Source organism: Sceloporus occidentalis, unplaced genomic scaffold (genome assembly GCF_023333645.1).
Source record: "Sceloporus occidentalis isolate IW3139 unplaced genomic scaffold, rSceOcc1.0.p SCAF_1, whole genome shotgun sequence".
In the NCBI taxonomy this organism is placed as follows: Eukaryota; Metazoa; Chordata; class Lepidosauria; order Squamata; family Phrynosomatidae; genus Sceloporus; species Sceloporus occidentalis.
The window spans coordinates 174,949,544-174,968,674 of NW_028316981.1; the positions used below are offsets into that span (position 1 = coordinate 174,949,544).

At 41.9% G+C, this 19,131-nt stretch overlaps 1 protein-coding gene across 3 annotated transcripts in view; it reads right to left on the bottom strand.

Annotated features, from left to right (window-relative positions):
• The window catches only part of HDAC7 (histone deacetylase 7), a 257,864-nt gene that overhangs the window by 79,045 nt on the left and 159,688 nt on the right, over window positions 1-19,131 (bottom strand). The gene's annotated exons all lie outside the window — the stretch shown is intronic.

Genomic DNA, 19,131 nt, shown 5'->3' on the forward strand with positions numbered 1-19,131 from the left:
GCAGTTCTTCAAGTATTGCAGTCCCAAGCTTTCAATGTTATCACCAACACCCTGAATTAAGATTAGAAGCATATTGGCAACTGGTGCAATTCCTTCAGAACTTGTGTTATATAGTCTCTGAAAGAATTCTAATGAGAAGTCTAAGCTACTGCATTTTACTACCAGGAGATACTTGTCAGTAGAAACCCTTCCTGGCCTCTTCTATGAAACCCTTGGAAAAGTGCCCCCCTTTTTGCGCTACAGCCTCCAGAATCCTGCACCATGCTGCCTGAGGAGATTCTAGGAGTTATAGTGCAAAAATTAATATTTTCAGGTTTATTCCAGGCCTTACAAACTCTTTGATACTGGGCCTAGTGTGCCACTTTTTCTGTTGCCCCAACTGTGCCCACCAAGCTAACCTGCCTTGATTTTACAGCAGTAGATTTCAAATTGTTTTCCAGAAAATGCCAGGGCTCCTTTGAAGTCAAGAAGTTCCTCAAGAAAAAGGTCTGGGACTGTGTGATTATCCCAGTTTCCAAAAAAATCAGATGAACTGAATTCAGATTTCACACTTTTGCAGCAAGCATTGCAGCTCAAAATGCTTATTTTTGGATACAATATATTTTGAGAGCAAATGTCTTTGAGATATTTTTGAGAAACATTTTCAACAATGTGTTTGTGTGTCTGCAATAATATTAATGTAGATTTTAACAATACATGTATAAATATACAAGTGGATGGGAACTACTTATGAATGAGAACATACAACATTGACATAGGCAGGACATAGACTGATTCATCTATTCATCTATCCGTACTACAAGAACGGCCATCTCCTTCTGGATTTATTGAACAACAATGTCCATCCTCTCCAACTTTCAGGTCACTGAATATTTTATTTAATTCTTTGTAATAGTGTTGGCAGTGGAGTCACTAAATGGCAAATCAAGGGAGAGAGGGCCTTACAGATTTATTTTACAGAAATGTGACCAAACCTGATTTTGGACAGGCAATGGGAAATAAACCAATCCAGACATGTCCCCAGTTCTACATTAAAAATAAATGTCTGCCAAAATCTTTGTTAATTTAATTTTGCTAATTTCACAGAAGGCTATTACACTGGAGTGGATCCTTCCCGTCAATTCAAGATTTACTTTGCATGTAGAGATTTTACAACTCACCATTTCAATCCAAGGCCTTTAAGGTGGCTTATTAAAAAATAAAAATAAAACTAAAGTACCAAATGAGTTAGTGTGGTATAGTCTTTGAGTGTTGGAATATGACCCTGGAGATCAAGGTTTGAGAGACCATCACCATGGAAACCCACTGGGTGACTTTGGGAAACTCACACACTCACAGCCTCAGAGGAAGACAAAGGAAAACCTTTTTTGAGCAAATCTTGCCAAGAAAACACTGTGATAGGGTCACCTTGAAGGCATACAACAACAAGGTACTACAAGGCATAAATACTAAAATAATAAATCTAACACATGCACATGCCACTTAATAGAGAACCACAACCAGCAAAGCAGGCAGGTGGTGAATGTCAAAGAGATCAGAAACTCTAGACAAATGACCCTCAATAGAGTGGTGACTGCTGGACTTCAACTCCCAGATGCCCCAACTAGCATAGGCAACAGTGAGGGATTTTGGGAACTGATATCCCAAAATACCTGGAGCCTCCACGGCTGAAAACTACTGATCTAGGGAATAAGATGTTTTTCACTAAATGATTAAAAGCGTTGGGTAGATACCAACTGAGTCTCTCTAGGGAGGGTATTCTGTTCATTAGTTAGGGTACTACTGCTAAAAGTTTTTCCCTACTACCCAGCTACATCCCAGTCCCAATATTACCTAGGGCTATGAGCTCAGCAAGTTAGGAAGTAGTGTGAAAGGTAGTGGAAGTAAGGCAAAGATGAAAAGGAGATGAATGTGGGCAGGGAAGCAGGACTAGCGGCAGCCTAAGAGGAAGAACAAATTACCTTCTAAGCTACAGCTAAATTTCTGGTGCCAGAAACACAAGAGTCCTCATATTTTCCTGTCAGCTTGGATATATTACCTAAAAGGAGGCCTGGAAATCTGTTAAATCAACCCGTCAGTTGTCAATAGTCCAGCAACCAAAAGGCCCAGAAGAATCAGTCTGGATCCTGCTACTACTAATCCCAACAAAAGTTTAGATTTATTGGATCAACTGTCAATATTTACAGAACTTCTGTTGATTCAATAGGTCTGCTCTAATTGGAATAATAGGATTCAGGGCTTCATTCACAATTGTTTTCTCCACACAAACACCCCTGTTTACCCAAATAAATGTCAGAATTCATGCACCAAATCTGCTTCTGTGCAAAATTCAACATGAGCAGAAGCATCGGGGCAAACAGCTCAGGCAGCCCCTGTCCAGAGGAAACAAGACATAAGATCCACCAAGACATAATATTCACTCAACAGGAGATGAGCACAACTAATTTGTTGCCAGCAGGGATTATGTGGGGTGGGGACAGGTTAGGGAGTCTCTGGGCCTTTTACTGTATTGATGGTTAAGCATATTCTGTGCTGGATTGATTCTTATCACACAGTATTTGGCACAGAAGATGCCATCCTGGCAACCATAGTTTTCATCACATCTACTGCAGTAACTAAAATTATGGATGTGGAGAAAGCTGGGAAATGTTGGGCATTTTGGCTGGTGCTATCTTTAAATTCAGCAGGGTAGCTGTGCAGGATCTGTCCTTTCCTGGGTTGTTTCCATAGCATATTCCTTTTACACAACTGAGGATTTGGAGGTTGAATCTGGACTGTGGGTGGCAGTAAATCGATGTGGGGAATATTTTATCCTGGTTAAATTGTACTTCCTTCTCTAAAACTCCTAAGTCACTGTCACCAAGTACCATAAGGAAGCCAGCTTAAGATTCCACCCTGAACAGCAAAACCACTAATCGCATCCTCTCCCTCCAGACACTTATGAACAAGCCCACCAAAACCGCCCTGACAGCCAGCAAAATCACTTGGTTTTTGTAGTTGTCTGATAGGATCTGACACTACTGGGCTAAAACAAAACAAAACCCTGATCCTTGGGAGAACAGCCAAAGTGAAAACACACACACATACACACATGCCAGCCATTCCCAGCAAGATCAAAATAAAAAGGCAGGGAAAAGGGCAGCAAAGCAGGGGAAAACAGTTTCTTAGCTGTTGCTGAAGGGGTGAGGCTGGCGTTTGAGACTGCAGCCTTGGGTAAATCATTGCAATTGGCTTCGGGCCATCAACATGTAAAGAGGTTCAGAGAAAGGAGAAGAAAGAGACAGGGTTTTAAGACTAGAATTTGGAAGATCCAGATTTAGAGATGTAATTTTTCTCTAATTGTCCTCTTGAAGGAAGCAATAAGTAGTTTCAGCAATCTTCTTCCATCTGCGAGAAAGTCTTAGGAAACCACACACTTTTCAAAGCCTATTCACAACTGAAGACTTTCTGCACAAAATTTGCACATGGTTGTTTTGCATGGTAAACAGTATTTTCTGTGCAGAAAAAGCTGCTTGCTATACAGAAACTGCCGATTTCTGTGCAAATCAACCACATGCAAGTTTTCCCCATTATAACATCTTCTGTGTTCATTTTCTGCACAAAAAATAATATTCTGCACAGAAAATGCTTCCTGTTCAAACCAACCATGTGTGAATTTTGTGCAGAATAAGTTCCAAAGTGCAAAGATTTTTATTGGTCTATGATTCTTCTCATCAGGGTCTCTTAACACATGAAAAAACATGCTTTGGGACCATTATGGGTGGAATGTTTTCCAATATTCTTTTCATCTCTCTCTCTCTCTCTTAGATTGCTACAACTACTTGTTGCTTCCTTCAAGAAGAAAATTGTATGTGTGTGTATGTGTATCTTCAAGTCGCCTGAGAAGAATGTGAACAAAATTAAAAATAATACATAAAATATAATAAGATCAGAGGAAGGGTTTACTGTTTGTCAGTTGCAAACCATCTTCCGTGAAAAGCCATGGAAAACAAATTTAATTCAAGGCTATCATGCAAACTATAATCTTCATAGGATGTATCACTTTATTCTGCTTTGGTCAGACCTCACCTGGAATACCATTTCCAGTTCTGGGCACCACAATTCAAGGGGGATATTGACAAGCTGGACCATTTCCAGAGAATGGCAACCAAAACAGTAAAAGGTCTGGAAAAAATGCCCTATGAGGAATCGCTTAGAGAGTTGGGTATGTTTAGCCTGGGGAAAAGAAGGTTAAGGGGTGATCTGATAGACATTTTTAAATATTTGAAGGGATGTCATATTGAGGACGGAGCAAGCTTCTTTTCTGCAGCTCTAGAGACTAGAACATGGGGCAATGGGTTTAAACTACAGGAAAAGAGATTCCACCTAAATGTTAGTAAGAACTTCTTCACTGTAAGAGCTGTTCAACAGTGGAATACACTGTCTCGGAGTCTCTGAATTTCAACTTGGCCCAAACAGCCTCTCCATGGCTGGTTTGTTTATCGTTAGTCCTGTGCCAGAGTCTCATTATCCCAGTCCTGCTGAGAGCTCTGTGACATTCACAGATTAATGGTGCCCTGTGCCAATTGTTATTAAGCCCTTCTGCTGCCACTCTGGTGTGCCTGTTGAGTATGGAAGACTCCTTTTCCTTCCATAGGAGTAAACAGGGCTGAATATTTACATTCAAATGAGATGCCACAACATGTTAAGCACCTGCAGTGCTTAGTAAATGTTGTTCACAGCCAAACAGGGTCTTCAGGATGGGAAGGAGTCTATAATTTTAGCATAACACAGCCTGTGGCTTGGGAGCAAAATCCACAGAGCTCAGTGAGACTTGTTTCTCAGTAGGTCTCAGTAGGATTGTATTGTAAATAAGCTGGGTTACCAAAAGGTACGGTGGCTAGGGATGTATTAGTTACTCTCTCATCCATCAAAGTAATTAATCTGAAACACATATTCAGAATCTTCCATGGGTCATCCAAACGAATGTGAGGCTAAAACACCACCACCACCATCATCATCATGGTTGGAATCCTATTGAATTATTATGTAACTGTTCAATATGCATGTTCGTGAGTATAGTACTACTGACACAATGGCACTGTCAAAGAACCACAACAAGCCTCTAACTACCTATACTATACAACCCAACACAGATGAATGCCTCTACTTAGATGCCGAATATACCAACCAGAAATAAACTAGATGAACCATGCCTATAAGGATGTATATATAACAAATTGTTTCTACAATTACACACACACACATATTAAATCAATATGACATGAATAATTTCATGAAAAAAAATCAAAAGCCACATAGAAAGGACAATTTAATTGCCAACAGTAAGTTCAAGCTTCAAAAACACTTTGTGGAAACAGTAGCAGGCACATAACAAAGATAAGACCACAACAAAGTGTTTATGCAACATGTACATTTACATCAGGGATACTGAATCAATGAATTCATGGGAAAATGACATTGCTGACACAATCTCAAATGCCTCCCCCCCAAATCTACCTTAACATCCAGCAGCCACTTTGAGTGTGGATTGCTCCTGCCAGCAGGCTCAGGTATAATCAAAAGCAGCAGCCTTGTCACAACTCCTCATTGTACCGAAGATCCCTAGCAAGAGAGGCTGTTAATATTATCTTGAACCCTGATCACCAGTAGAACAGATCTCCATTGCTCAGTATCGATGCTGATTTTTAAGGTAGGTCTGGGGACATTGGGTCAGGAGACAATACAAACTTACACACTCAGTACTACATTTGTGAAGCAGGATCTTGGCCAATAACAGCAACAACAATATCTTTGGACAAACAAAAAATCTGAATGAAATAACCACAGGTATATTCAAAGTAGCACAATTATAAACAGTGACACTAATTGGAACCGGCCAAAATATCTGATAATGCCCCACTGACATCTAGATTCTTGAACAAAATCCCAAGCACTGATGGTCCAAAACTCCATCTGGTAACACCGGTAGACTGTGAAACTGATGTTATACAGTAGTAGCATTAATAGTTATAAGAAGCCAGCATGGTGTAGTGGTTTGAGCATTTGACTATGACTCTGAAGACCAGGGTTTGAATCCCAGCTCAGCCATGAAAACTCACTGGGTGACCTTGGACACCCAGCCTCATAGGATGACAATGACAATCCCCTCTGAAGTAACAACCATAGCTGTTGTTACTGTTTGTTGCTGTTATTATTATTAGCTTTCTTTGAGCAAGAACTTTTTACTGTAAAGGAGCATTCAAACATGCAATGTCTATTCCTTGCTTTGTAATAATGCTGTTTTTCTATGTTAGTTCTCCCTGAAATGCTAGGTTTACATGGATGAGAAGTTTTTTTATGTAAAAGAATAACCAAACATAAATATTTATCCTTTACACTGTGTGGATTCTAGATTTAATTCAGGGAAAGGCTAGATTTTGTTTAAGTACTAGAAGGCTGTAGGAAAAGAAGACAACTGCAGTACAGGTGGATACTCAGTCAGGTGAAAAATGGTCCTGAGTTTGCAGGACCTGAGCAAGGCTTTAAATAACTGGGTGTCTTAGAGGTCTCCCAACTGTTGTTGGTTTGTGCCTTCAAGTCATTTCTGACTTATGACAAGCCTAAGGTGAACCTATCACAGAGTTTTGGGGGGCTTAGAGTTATGTGGCTCACATCACCCAGTGGGTTTCGATGGAACAGCAAAGAATCAAGCCCATATCTCCAGCGTCATAATCGGGTGCTCAAACCACTACACTACACTGACTCTCTCTCATTGATAGGGTCACCATAAGTCAAAATTGACTTGATGGCAATTCGTAACAACAAAACCCACTGGTGCACAGATGCAAACGTAAGCTATATCTATTCCAAAACCCACCTATCCACATGCAAGCTGGGGAACAATTAAGAAGAAGGAGGGGGAGGAGGAAGAGGAGGAGGTGGTGGTGGTGGCACTTTTTAAAACAATGGAATGTTCAACATGCCATAGCTATCCTCTTTCTCTGTCAGTACCATCCAGGAAAAGCTTTCTCATCTGCCGATGAAGAAATTAGCCTAGCCTCATCCCATGACAAAGTTGGAAAGCCACTGTATGTGGGATGAAGAGAAGCACAGCCCACAACACTCAGAGATGTAAACCGCTGGCTCCTTCATCTCTTGATCTTTCCCAGTCCCTATTACGAAGACAGCTTCTTTCTTCACCTACGCGGTTCCACTTTGCTGAGCTGGATGCCGGTGTGGGTGGTTTAATGAGGCATTATCTCCCTCCTGCAGATTCTCCCAACAACAGTGGCTGCCCTAAGGGCAGGGCTTGGCAGTCTTGTTTACACAATCGGGAAGCACTTGGATTCCTGGAAGTTTTCCCCCCTCTTCCTTGGTCTGTTTTCTCCATGGGGGACATCATGCCATATGGTAGGTGGTGCAAACAGACAAAGCTGTTCTTCTCTATCCTCCTGTGCACACACGATTTTCCCATAATGGGTATATGTGTGGTGGGACAGTGTACTTAACGAATTTACTAACACAGTGTATAGGGTGTCAGATATAAAGGATTGGAATGGGAAGACAGGTCTATCAAGGACCATGAATACCATATACTGTATGGTATACTGTGTATGAAACTTGGTACCAGGAAATCAAACCCCATCCCATACACATGTGAAGTTTCTAGGCCTTAAGATCATAGGAGAAAAGGTTTGCAATTTCTATGCTTAAAAAAAAAGAAAAAGGAATAGGACAGTTAGGATGGGGCTTTAATGTCCCAACAATAGTTGTTCAGAAAGGTCTTCTTTACTTGTGCTGAACTTCTTGGATCAACCTATGGATCCTTACTCATCTAGCCTTTTTGCCTTAGATAACAGCACAGCCCATCAGGATCACAAACCAGATATGAAAGTTGTCATGGTCCCTACTTTTTTTTGCCCACATTGCCTGGTATATTGGCTCTATATATGGAGGTACTGTTTTAGTTATTAGGATGAATGGCCCTTGATAGACCTGTCTTCCCATTCCAATCCTTTATATCTGACACCCTATACACTGTGCTTGTAAATTCGTTAAGTACACTGTCCCAACACACATATACCCATTATGGGCAAATCTTGTGTGTGCGGTAATACACACAATGGTTATTTATATCATTACTTTTTGGCATACCAATTAATATTTATTATTCCCTTATGAGGTGGGCCCTGAAATGTCTTCTTGGGGTATGTTGAGTGGCATGTGTATGTGCCTTCAGGTCCCCTGTTGTCTTATGGCAGTCCCATGAATTTCATAGGTTTTCTTAGGCCAGGAATCCTCAGATGTGGTTTCAGCTGTTCCTTCCTCTGAAATATAGCTTACAGTATATGGTATTCATTGGCAACCTCCCATTCAAGTACTAACCAGAGTTGGCCCTGCTTAGCCTCCAAGATCAGACAGGATCTGGTGCCTTTAGCATATTTAACTGAGCATAAATATATGTGACAGAACATATCCTGCAGTTCCAAGCCTTGGGCTCCTGTCATTCACCTTGCCTTTTTACCATTCGGATCCCTCTCTATGGGAGGCTATGTTAATTAGTGGATTTAGTGTGGTAAATTATGACCAATTCTCCCTTTCAATTCTTAAATGAAAGCAGTAAATATAGCAGAAAATAAAGCCAGTAAATATTTGTAACAGTTAAGCATGAACTCCTCAAACTATTTCCTCATTCCCAGCTCCCAAAGCCTTAATCAGATCTTATCAATTCCCTTTTTCCTGTCTTTGGTGGTACTATTTTATCCTGTCTCTTACTGACATACTGCCATTCAAAGTTCTTCTTCCCAAAATGCAAGGACTCATATTTTCTCTGTTATGGGGGAAACTGTTTTTCTGGACTAGATCTCCAAGCTTCCTCCAGTCAGCATGGCCTTTCTGGGATTCTGGGAGTTTACTCCAAACAAGTAGCTCATTTCTCCAAACTCTGCTCTGGTGTAGTGGAGAGACCAAAGGTGGTGCTCATCCAAATTCGTAGGACCCTCTAAGAAGCTCAGAGTAGTTCTGTTCACAAAAGTGTCTTTTTTCCCCTGTTCTACAGAAAGGGGAATGGATGAACCCTGGGATCATCTGGGGTAGAAAACCAGTTTAGTCCTCCTCCCCATCTAAATAACCTCATGGACGCTTTCTTTTTTACACTCTCCCATTTAAACATATTTCATCAATAGAGGCAGGTGGGCTTGCCATCAGTGGGGTGGCAAATCTCCTTTGTGTCATACTAAGGTCAACAGCCAGTTGGAGTCTCCTTCCCCAGAATGGCCTTCTGGTTGAAGCCATTCCCTGTCTGCCTCAGAGGGAAAGATGAGACAGTGAGATCTTTCCTCAGCTTTCTTGACATCAACTGCCATTTAGGCCCTTCCTTTCCCCTTTAAGTCTTGGATGCCTTTTAATTTACTTGTCTTCCTTCTCTTCTATGGGGCTGGCCCTATTGTTAGGGGTAGGAGATGGCAGTGAAGTGTGATGACGCCTGTCCTACACCCATGAGGCTAGGCCAGTGGTCCTCAGGGTAGCAGAGGACACCATCCACCAATCATTTTAATACAGTCTGGAAAAGAGATTTCACTTCAACATTAAGAACTTCCTGACATTAGGAGCTGTTTGACAGTGGAGTATGCTGCATCCAAGTGTGGTGGAGTCTCCTTCTTTGGAGGTTTTAAACAGAGGCTAGACGGCCATCTGTCAGAAGTGGTTTGATTGTGTCATCCTGCATGGCAGTGGGTTGAACTGGATGGCCATTAAGGTCTTTCCCAACCCAATGATTCTAGGGTGTGCTTGTTGGAGAAAACAGTGGATGCTTCTGCACTGGGAAAGGGCTAGGCATCTGAGCTGCATGACTGTGGATGCTGCTGCGGCTAGCTCAGCCATTGTCAAAGCCAAGCCCAAGGGCCTGGCAAATATCAGAGCAAGGGTGGCTCCAGCTTCCAGTTTGGTCTTGATGTGCTTTCAGATCATGGGAGAGAAGAAGAGCCAAGCACCTTGGGAAGGGAAAGGAGACAGTGCTTCCCCTGCAGGATGTGTTGGGTTCCAGCTGCAGCCTGATTACATCAGTACAGGGAGGATGCAACACTGATGCCAAGGGAAGTAGAACAAAGATCAAACGCAAACAAGCACCTCTACCCAATTAACATCCATTTGCATAAGCAGGAGAGGATCTCCCAAACTGGTTGAGCTAGAAGTTCACTGGAGGGAATGAAGATGCTTGTTCGAATGGCAAACCATCTCCACTGTAAAAAAAAAGTGCGAGAGCCAGTGCACTCTTGGCTCTGCACAGACATTCAGTGATGGAACAAAAAACAAAAGTACCCACAACCATTTTCCAGTGGCATCTTGTGGCATTCTTATCACTGTAGAGATGAATCTGCTCTGAGTCTTAGGTACATCGACACTGTAGAAATAATGCAGTTTAACACCACTTCAACTGCCATGGCTCTGTCCTTCAGTATCCTGGAATCTGTAGTTTTGTGAGGTATCAGTACTATTTAGCAGAGAAGGCTAAAGACCTTGTAAAACTACAAACACTAGGATTCCATTCGATGGCACTACAGCATTTAAAATAGTATCAAACTGCATTATTGCTACGGTGTAGATGCACCCACAATCCAAACATTAAAGGAGCTAGCCAAGGTGCTGAATATATCTTGGGGACATAGAGAAGCATCCTGTTAGCGAGATGTCTCTTTTTTGGACAGAGTACAAGGGGCTATATTCTAGTCATTTCTGCCCTTTCCAAAATTTTCCCCCAGGCCAGCAGCTTTGCATTGTTTTTTGTTCATCCTTAAAATTAGCAGGAGTGGAATAAATTATGTAGAATCTCCAAAGGGGTCTATGCAGAATTTTATCTTTTTTGGTTTCCATTCCTGTATTTTTACAGCACTTAGATGCCTAGGAATTAAGTGGGTAAACCTTCATGATCCACAAAAGCAAGAGCTTCTGCTACTAGATATCAGCCTGTTGGGGCTGTGACTATATGTGCAGGTGCAGGAGCAGGAGCAGGAGCAGCAGGAACAGGAGGAGAAAAAATATGGCAACCCTAGCAGCCACAACATGTACCCCTTTATGATTCCCTTTGGGACAGTGTAAGATCATCTGCCAATCATAAGCTGCTCACATCTGTACTATATGAATGGTAGTGGGGATGGGAAGGAAGAAGATCAGAATTATCTGCATGCCACCTGCTTGAAGGCACACCTGTATGTAACCTTGGAAGGGGTCCAATAGCTTACTTTTAATTTTTCAGTGATGGGAATAAGGTTGGAAAGAGTGACAAGTCCATCCACTAATCTGCTTAGCTACTCAAGAAACACTGTCTGCTGTACACTTCAGAATCAATGCAGAAGTACACTACTTTATTTGTCATGGCTTCATCCTATGGAATCCTGGGATTTTTAGTTTGCTGTGGCACCAGCGTTCTCTGGCAGAGAAGGTTAAATATCTCACAAAACTACACATCCCAGAATTCTACAGCACGGAGCCACTGCAGTTAAAGTAGTGTCAAACTGCATTAATTCTGCAGTGTATCAGATTTCTCATGTTCACATTCAAAGTTCTGGTTGCTACCCCAAGGACTTATGTGCATGTGCTGACGGCATGTCTCCACAACACAACTGTCTCAACAACATGGGAAGGGCCATCCACCCCGCACTCGGCACGAGTGCCACAGCCCCAAGGAATCCCACGCTTGCCCATTGCAGAAAGACCTGGGTGTAACAAGAGTTCAACACTTTTTCTATCCACATGTTTCCACCTGTGCAACTCCACCCAAGACAAGCTGAAATCTCCATTGTGGGGGAGGCCAGGGAGACAGGCTCAAGCCACTTAGGACTCCTCACCACCCATTAAATATCAGTCTGCTACTGGAGGCACAGAAAATAAGATTGCAGAATCTTATCCTCAAACCTTTAAATCTAGAGCCCTTAGATCCAGCTTTTTCTTGACATTCCTGCTCTAATATGCCAGAACACTCAGTAAGACAGACATGGATGTTGAGTTTATATTCCGTAAAGTTTAATTTGAGTTTTAATGGTGGCAGCAGTTTATGGCAGTGGGGTGGTAAATTCACTCTCTGTTTGGATCTGAACTTTAAATGAGCTATCCAAGATGCCGAAACTATTTGGGACAGGTTTCAGAAACCTGAGCAGCTCCTGTTAAATTTGGGAATAAAACCTGGAGTTGTTCCATTGCCCAGGAAGCCATCAGTCACCACCGTGTGCACTCCTGTGTCTTTCAACCAATCTCTGCAGCTTTTGCTTTTAAAAGAGCAGAGTGGATAGGAAGGATGTAGTAGTGAAACCTTAAAGGGACCGTTGCAGTTACACAATAGGCCCTTACATATCTTCCCTTGTACTTGACATATTAATTTTTTTTTAAATTATACAACTTTGAAATATTTCATTTATTATTTTGGCATTGCTTTCAAGGCAGTCTGATTGTTACTTCCATCACTGCTGACTGCTACAGGTTGAGTTTCCCTTATTGAAAATACTTGGGAACAGATGTGGAATAATTTTGGATTATTTGCATATATATAACAAGTTATCCTGGAGATGGGATCCAAGTCTAAACATGAAATTCATTTATTTTTCATATACCCCCTATACATACACATGCACATATACATGTGCCGTTATATACATCAGATAGAGGCTTGTTACAGCTGTTGATCAGAAAGCTTTCAAAGCAGGGTTGAGGCCATGTATAACCTTCAAGGTGTTGTTGGACTGCAATCCTAGCTCTTGTGTTGTGATTTAATCTTTTTTATTAATTTGTTTTAAATTCATGTTTTAAACCGTTCTGACTTGGCACTTTTAACCTTGCTTGTTTATTTGTTTTAAAATTTTGTACAGTTAGGTTTTAGCTGTATTTTCTTTTTGACTTTTTGTAAGTCACCTTACTTAAAGAGATGAAAAAAGAAAAAAAGAATTACACATTGAACAAAGAACTTGAACCCCAAATTCTAAAAAGTGAGGGTGAGGCTACAGTAGGAGAAAATGGAGAAAATGAATCACCAGGAACAGAAAATATTCCAGTTTAACTTCTACAATCCATACAGACAGAACCAACTCTAGTGAACTAATACATGTCAACAAATATGGAAAACAAACTGATGACCACCAGACTGGAAACAACCAATATACCTCCCAATCCATAAAAAGGAGGCACAAAAGACTACAGAAATTATAGGACCATAGCATTAATTTCCCATAGAAGCAAAATTAATCTAAAAAATCTACAACATAAATTCCAATCATATATGGAGAGAGAGAGCAAGAGAGAGAGAGAGAGAGAAATCCCAGAGGTCCATGTGGGGTTCAGGAAAGGAAGAGGCACTAGAGATCACATAACAAATACAGTGCGCCCGCGCCATACGCGGGCGCGCCATACGCGGACTTGAGCGTATGCGCTCAAGCCGCGGCGCGCGCGTGGGGCGGAAGGGGCGGCGCGTCCCATTCAATTGAATGGGCGCGCGCGCCTGTTGCGCCCCGTGCGCACCCGCGCCGCCACGCACGAGCCCCATTGTTTCCAATGGGGCTCGAGCATAGGCGGAATTCGCCTTACGCAGAGGGATCCGGAACGGATCCCCCGCGTAAGGCGAGGACGCACTGTATACAATGGCTAATGGAGCATACAAAGGAATTCCAGGAAAAAAATTAGCATATGCTTTACAGACTACAGTCGGCCCTTCTTATACACGGATTTTTTATACACGGATTTAAGCATACACGGTTTGAAAATGTTCCAAAAAAGTATAAATTTACCTTGATTTTCCATTTTTTATAAGGGACACCATTTTGCTATGTCATTATATGTAATGGGACTTGAGCATACACGGATTTTGTTATACACGGGAGATCTTGGAACCAAACCCCAGCGTATAACAGGGGTCCACTGTACACTCTTACCTCGGGTTACGAAAATAATCCGTTCCGCCGCCATTTTCGTAACCCGGAAGTCTTCGTAAGCCGAGAAAGCCATAGGCGCTAATGGAGGGAAGCCGCGATTTGGTGCGAAATAGCGCCGAAAAGCACCAAAAGGTTATTCGTAACCCGGAATAACCTTCGTAACCCGGAAATATTTTTTATTTTTTTTTTTTTCGTAACCCGAAAAGTTCGTATCCCGGCGCATTCGTAACCCGAGGTAAGAGTGTATATAAATCAAGCCCAAATATAACAGCACCTGGAGGTCTGCTTTTTGCCTATTGGTGCATTAGCATCTGGAGACAGTGGAGCTGGAATTTTTTTTAAGTACCTTTGTCCTATATCATCTTTCTATGGATGCATCTACACTGTAGAAATAATGCAGTTTGACACCATTTTAGGTGTTGTAGCTCCATCCTATGGAATCCTGTGCTTTGAAGTTTTATAAGGGCTTTAGCCTTCTCAGCCAAAGAGTGCTGGTGCCTCAGGAAACTACAAATCCCAGGATTCTGTTGGGTGGAGCCATGGAAGTTAAGTGGTATCAAATTGCATTATTTCTACAGTGTAGATGCATCCTACACCACTGCCAGTTCACAGTCTTCTCCAAGGAACAGCAACAATTACTTGTATGTGGGTTTGCCAAGTGTTGTTGTTTTCAACTGGTACTGACTCCTGTATCTTTAACAGCACCAGGATTAGAATGTGATAATGCTTTGTTTCCATATTATGAAAAGATTCACTTGCTGATATCTGCATGCCAAACCTCAGCTATAGATGTTGAGACACATTATTTCTCTCTGGCCAGTTGGGAACAGTAGGGAACCGAAGAAGAGAAAGGAAGGGAGCATTTTGGCTAGGATTTAATGGAAAAGACCCAAAGCCATCATAACTGGTTTTCTTTTAAGAAAGGGTTGTGGTGCCCAAACAGTTTCCTAGCTGAGTCTCTTAAAGTCTATCTTCAGGTTGGCAAGGAGTCCAGCTGATTTTAATCACACTCCAAAAGGTACTCTACTGCCCTTCTCAAGCTAGTCCAAACAGTCCACTGTTTCTTCTGCAAGGCAGAAGAAAGAATGCTAATGTCCTAAAATCAGAAACATAAGGAGACCTGCCAAGCTGAGAATATGTACCGTATTTTCCGGCATATAAGACGACTGGGTGTATAAGACAACCCCCAACTTTTCCAGTTAAAATATAGAGTTTGGGATATATTCGCTGTATAAGACTACCCCTCTTCCAAAGCACACCAAATAAAATTTTAAAAAATCAGATTTGATTTCAATATGGTAATTTTAATTCAAATGCTTATGACATGCAGGTGCTTAGCAGGAAAACTTGTTGTATGCAAAGCCGGCTTGAATTGGTCAGCTCTCCTTGCCTGCCCAGCCCTCCCTGTCTCCAAGATTTTATTCTACCGTACTTGTACTGCGCCACCCTTCCTGCTTTCATATGATCGCCACATATGGAGGGGATGCGGCCGTGGCCATTTTGAGCTCCCCCCACCATATGCGGCAACCGCAGATTCTCCAGTCCAGCACCCACCCTATAAGATGACACCCGGCGTATAAGACGACCCCCGACTTTTGAGAAGATTTTTCTGGGTTAAAAAGTAGTCTTATACGCCAGAAAATACAGTAGGTAGGGGTTAAGGCTACTGGGCAAATCAAAAGCCAGCAAGGAAGTGGACAACACAGGATTTTTGTAAGGACCCCTTCAATTTACCATTGCCACCATCAATCAACAATTAGGGACCCTGTATTTCTATCAATTATGTAGTTGTGTAGAAGAGGGAATTTTAGCTTGTATGACAAGCTGTGTGTGTACTTTCAAGTCATTTCTGACTGATGATCCTAAGGACAGCAGTTGGTTCCTTACCCATTTTAAAGATACACACACACACAAAAACAGAGAGAGAGAGAGAGAGAGAGAGAGAGAGAGAGAGAGAAATTATTGGACAACCTTTGCATCTGAATAATTGCTGGCAATCATTAATGTAACATTTCTGGGCAGGACGGCTGAGTGTGTGGTGGTGAGTACATCTCCAGACATGTCTGAATGAAACAGATTGCCTAGATCCTTATCACTCTGGCTTCAGGCCCAGTTTTGGTACTGAAACTCAGTTAACCTTGATAGATAGCTTCTTCTGGGAGACAGATAGGGACCAGGTGACCCTGTTGATCCTCCTGGATGTTTTGGCTGCTTTAGACACCTACAGTCACTCTATTATTATTATTATTATTATTATTATTATTATTATTATTATTATTATTGGGGGGAGTGATTAGATTGATAAACTGGGAACTAGAAGAGGGAATTCTCTTGCAGCAAGTTCAGTCCCATCCATCAGGCAGGACCCAGAAATGCCCCACATGGGGCTTATCCTACAAGCATCACCAATAGTCAACCTTATCCCCATGCATCTCAACATCACTATGGATCAACTGGAAAGGTCTAGAGATGTTCTTCTAGAGATCTAGAATACAGTGTCATCAGTTTGGTGCCACCTAGCTCTCCCTCTAATGATTCTTTTCAGGAAAGGCAAAGGAAAGTCCTGAAGAGGTTCTTATGTCAGTGACTAAGTGGATGAGATTTAACATAATGGAAACTTTGTCTAGAAGACACAGAGGAAGTAGTAGTGAACATCCAACTGATTCAAATGCTATTGGTTCTTCTATGTTGGAAAGGGTTGTTCTGCATCTGAAAAGCTAAGGCTGCATTCAGACCACAGAAATAATCCAGGTTGACACCACTTTAACTGCTCTGGCTCAATGCTATGGAATTTGAGGTTTGTAGTGGTTTTTTTTTTAATATTTAGCTTTCTCTGTCAGATTGTTCTTGTGCCACAACAAGCTTTAATTCCCAGGATTCCATAGGATTGTGCTATGACAATTAAAGTAGTGTCAGCATGGTTATTTCTGCAAGATAATTTCGCATTTAACACTGCTTGTGGAATCAGGAGGCTCCAAAGGAAGTCACACTGGTGCTTTTCTCTTCTTCTTTTTATACTTCAGCCATACACTAATTGACAGCTGGTCCTGGGAAATTATGACTTGGCCACCATAACATATAGTTTAGTAACCTCAGAGTTGGACTACTATTATCAATGTTCTATCTTGAACTACCTTTGTAAACTGTTTGGAAACTTCAATAAACTGAAAATGTTGCAATCTGCTGATTAGCAGAAATGCCCTATATAAAGCATTATACCTATACTATAAACTGAAGTGACTGTTCATCTGTTATGCTAAACAGATCAATATGTGATGTGTTATCTAATGGGACCCCCCCCCCCCAAAAAAAAAGACCATAATGAGATTTTGTAGCCAATCCATCAATTAATTTGAGTGCTTAAGCAAACACTAACCTGGTGGCTGTGGCCAAGACTGTCTTTACACAGCCTAGGTTGGTGTTCAGTCCAGACTGACAAAACTGCGACATAGGCTTTAGCTATACATAGATTGGGTTGCTGATTTACATCTCTATGCTATAACTTAAAGATTAATTCAAATTTATGGTGAATGACACCTTCTGTACAGTAATTGAAAGTATAATTGCTATCATATCTTCTGTATCAGTGCATCTCAACATGTCTGAAGTGATGGACTGGCAAATTTGTTTTCCCAATGTGTCAGATATTTGTGCCCATTGGCTATAACTGTTTCTTTCTTTCCTGGAAACTTGCCAGAGACTGGAAGCTGATGGCACACTGGTCTGTGAACCATCATGTGGAGTAGTAATGTTCCATAGCCATCACTTAAAGCGACAATAAATGACCAAGATGAAATCATTAACCCAAGAAATGCCAGGGAGATTTGAAACACACATACCCACACACATGCAGACCATAAAATAAGATATATGGCACACACAGAGACAGTCTGGGAATAACAATCAAAGTAGACAACACAGAACATCAATACTGAAAGAACAGAACTAGCTTAAAATTTGTTTCATAGTCCAACCTAGAATGTTAATTTTTAAACTTTAGAGCCCTAAAAAGACTTTATTCAGCATACTTGAGAGTGAACCTGCTCTCTTATCAAACTATTGATGGTACTACTTGTGCCTTTAACACCACAAGCATCAGCTATAGATGTTGAGCCAGCACTAAGTATCACCTATGGTTGAAGAAAGATTGATGGGGACAGTAAAATGGGGCTCTTTCAACTAGGGGCAGATGATCTGGCTTTAGGACGGGATTTGGGGTGGAGATGCCTTTGTCTGGGCATCAACAGGGATAGTGTGACCCTGTTGGTGCTACTGGACCTCTCAGTGGCGTTTGACACTACAGATCATGACATGCTCTTGAATCACCTGAGAAGGTTAGGAATAGGAGGCACTGCACTCCAATGGTTCCGTTCCTTTCTCTCGGGCAGATTCCAGAGGGTGGTGCTCGAGGACAGTTGCTCGGCAAGGAAGGAGCTTAATTGTGGCATCCCACAAGGTGCCATCCTGTCCCCGATGCTTTTCAACATATACATGAAGCCGCTGGGAGAGATCATCTGGAGGCATGGGACGGCGTGTTATCAGTACGCTGATGACACCCAGATATACTTCTCCATGTCTCGGTCTTCAGCTTTGACTTCAGATGGTGTCTCGCCTCTCAATGACTGTCTTAAAGCGGTAATGGATTGGATGAGGGAAAACAAATTGAAACTGAATCCAGACAAAACGGAGGTACTTACGGTATCGGCTCCGAACTCAGGTATTGGGATACAACCTCCAGTCCTAGAAGGGGTCACACTCTCCTCAAAGGACTGTGTTCGCTGTCTGGGGGTGCTCCTAGATTCGTCACTTCACATGAAAAATCAGGTCAATGCAATGGTCAGGAGTGCCTGTTATCAGCTTCAGCTGATACGCCAGCTGCGCCCTTTCCTGGAAGCCAGGGACCTTGAGACTGTAGTACATGCACTGGTAACCTCACACCTTGGTTTCTGCAATGCACTCTACATGGGGCTACACTTGTGCTTGTCCCGGAAACTTCAATTATTTCACAACATAGCAGCCAGATTGGTCTCTGTACATCCAGAAGTGACCATATAACACTGATCTTAAGATCACTCCACTGGCTGCCCATCAGTTTCTGGGCCCAGTACAAGGTGTTGGTTATTACCTTTAAAGCCCGAAATGGCTTGAGTCCAACCGATCTTCAGGACGGCCTCCTTCCATATAATCCTCCACACACACTTAGATCCTCGGGGAGGAATTTGTTACAGATTTG